The following is a 3313-nucleotide window of genomic DNA, read 5'->3' on the forward strand; positions in this document are numbered from 1 at the left end:
CGTGATTATCATTTTGGCCATAATCGTGCAGCCCTAATACAGATAATGCTGTACTCGCTCATCCCTAGACTTTACCAGTGAGGCTGAGAAGTGTGATACCCCTATAATTGACACAAACCCTCTGGTCCCCCTTTTTTAAGAGGGGAACCACCAACTCGGTCTGCCATTTCCTAGGCACCGTCCCAGACCTCCACGTTATGTTGACGCATGGGGCGTGTCAACCAAGACAGCCCCTCCACACCCACAGCTTTCAGCATTTCTGGACAGATCTCACAATCCCTTGGGCTTTTCCACTGTGGAGTTGTTTAACTACCTCAGTGACATCCACCAGGGAAATTGACGACAATCCCCTATCATCCTCCAGCTCTGCCTCTAACATAAATGGCTGGTTAGCTGTATTTAAGAGTTCCTCAAATTGTACCTAATAATTAATTTGCAATAAAATGCAAATTATTTAAAAATTACACAATGTGATTTTCTAGATTTTTGTTGTAGCTTTCTTGTAACGATAATAATTACACACCTTCATATGCTTTGTAAGTAGGAAAACTTGCTAAAACAGCAGTGTATCAAACACTGTATCAACATATTATAATTTAACATTTCATACATTAACATTCATACTGAAAACATTACCATCTACAGCCGCAGGAGGGCGCTCTAGGCTTATAGTCTAGTGCGACTTATGTTTTTTTTCCCCTCTTCATGACGCATTCATGACTGATGCGATTTATATTCCAGAGCGTCTGGAAAATACGATAATTTATTTAATGCCTACAAAATCAGTCCCTCCAGGATTTCGCGATGATGCCATCGCGCCAATTCAACCAATCAGAGCGACTTTGGTGCGACTTGCAATTTTGACCAATCACTGCAACTTTTCCACAAATTTGAACAATACCCGGAGTTTGCCGCAACTTCAACCATTTGTGTTCATTCATAATTTTGATGCCTTCAGTGAGAACCTACAATGTAAATAGTCATGAAAATAAAGGAAACTCATTGAATGAGTAGGTGAGTGGGTAGTACGCGTACACACGTACACACACACACACACAGAGTTTCCTTTCTTTTCATGACTACATTGTAGATTATCACTGAAGGCATCAAAACTGAATGAACACATGTGGAATTATGTACTTAACAAAAATGTGTGAAATAACTTAAAACGTGTCTTATATTCTAGTTTCTTCAAAGTAGCCACCCTTTGCTTTTTTGATAGTGCTGCAAACCCTTGGTGTTCTCTCAATGGGTTTCATGAGGTAGTCACCTGAAATGGTTTTTACTTCACAGGTGTGCCTCCTCAGGGTTAATTAGTGGAATTTCTTGCCTTATTAATAGAGTTGGGAACATCAGTTGTGTTTTGAAGAAGTCAGGTTGATACACAGCCGACGGCCCTATTGGACAACTGTTAGAAATCATATTATGGCAAGAACCAATCAGCTAACTAAAGAGAAACAAGTGGCCATCATTACTTTAACCCTTGCGTTGTCTTCCAGTTGACCTGCAACATTGGTTGAAATTTCAACATTGTTGTTCTTTTTCTACACGTTCTCAATGTTTTTGTCAATTTGAATCCTATTTGTCACTTTTATTAAAACTCTTTTTAAATTATGTTTCAGTCATTTTTTCGGATTGTTTGTCACTTTTTCAGCGTTAAAAAAAAAAAAAAGTATTTTGTTGCTTTTTCCTTTCTTGTAGTTTTTTTTCAACATTTGTCACTTTCTTTTCTGATATAGAAAGTTTTTGTAAACTGGTCAAATTTGACCCGAGGACAACACAAGGGTATTAATTAGGGATACAGCATTATCTGTATCTGTTTACCACATGAATTATCTGTATCCGTATCCATACTCGGACTGGGCGGGGCCTAACCCAGAAGTGGTCAGATTTAACCCGGAAGTGGGTCGGGTTGTCTTGAAATGGGCGGGGGTTTAACCGGTATGTTATTTTAAGCATGCAATTGATATGGGTTGATCAGAAATTGTTATTGAATATTTATTAGAGCCAGCAGGCACTTTTAAAAAAAACGGCAGAGATGCAACCCGAGTCGCATTCTACCAACACCATGTCTGAACAATCCCCACGGTTACCAGAAGTCTTCTGGTTGCTAAGTATTAGTTTGAACCGAAGTATAAAACAAACCTGAAGCTGAAGAAACCCTAAATGTTAACAGAAAAGCCCGCAGACCTGAGAAGAAAGCTGTTCACTTTTCCGTGTCCTGAGTGTGTGTGAGCAGGGCCGGTGGGACACAACAACAGGAGGAATCTTTGTGTGTAGGGAGGGGCGCTGGGACTAGCCTATCACAGAATAGTGTAGGGGAGGGACGCTGGGACTAGCCTATCACAGGATAGTGTAGGGGAGGGACGCTGGGACTAGCCTATCACAGAATAGTGTAGGGGAGAGGCGCTGTGACTAGCACTGTGACTAGCCTATCACAGAATGGAGACACAGTCAGTGGAGACTTATTCAATCCGAGTACAGATATTGACTCGCAATACTCGTATGATACTTGTACTCGGCAAAAGTGCTTTATCCGTACCGGATACTCGTTTCAGCCGAGTATTCGGCTCATCCCTCGTATTAATGACGGTCAGTCAGTCTTGAAAATTGCGAAAACTTTGAATGTGTCCCAAAGTGCAGTTGCAAAAACCATCAAGCGCTACAACAAAACTGGCTCACAAGAGGATCGCCCCAGGAAAGGAAGCTCAAGGCTGAATCTAATTTCTCTGTCTTACCCCTACCCCTCGTTTTTGCACGTTCACATGGGACCTAGTGGTGTCCCATTACCTATTACGACCGAGGGGTAGGGGTGAGACCAAGGGCTGTATACCCCTAGAAACAGCCTGGACGCGAGCTCACTTGTAAACACACAAGCAACAATGGCTGCCACATTGACCAGAGAGACACATAAATGCAAGTATTTTTGGCTTAAATAATTGATTTAAAAATTACGACAGTCTTGTTTTGTGGTCTATACAGTCCTGTGCATATATACTTGCAACCATGTTCCTAACTGAAACTTTAAAAAAAAAAAAAAAAAACTGCTAGCTTGCAATGTTAACACTAACGTTAACGTTTATTTGCAAAACAGCCCCGCATTTCTCTGCCTTGAATGGACTGTATACATCGCATAGATTGTATATAAATATATAGTAACGGTCTATGATACATCGCTATGTGCTTTACATATACACAGCAGCTGATCCACTTTGGGGCTGAAAACATGCAGAAGTTTCCTATGTTGTACCCATTTATTATTGCATTGGTACTGTAGTATTGTAATAATTTGTAATTAATTCCTGTTCATTGT

General features: G+C 40.6%; 1 protein-coding gene across 5 annotated transcripts in view; it reads right to left on the reverse strand.

Annotated features, from left to right (window-relative positions):
* Positions 1 to 3313, reverse strand: part of rfc4 (replication factor C (activator 1) 4) — a 32629-nt gene that overhangs the window by 26318 nt on the left and 2998 nt on the right. The window lies entirely within an intron of this gene.

This window comes from Etheostoma spectabile, unplaced genomic scaffold (assembly GCF_008692095.1).
Source record: "Etheostoma spectabile isolate EspeVRDwgs_2016 unplaced genomic scaffold, UIUC_Espe_1.0 scaffold395, whole genome shotgun sequence".
Lineage (NCBI taxonomy): Eukaryota > Metazoa > Chordata > Actinopteri > Perciformes > Percidae > Etheostoma > Etheostoma spectabile.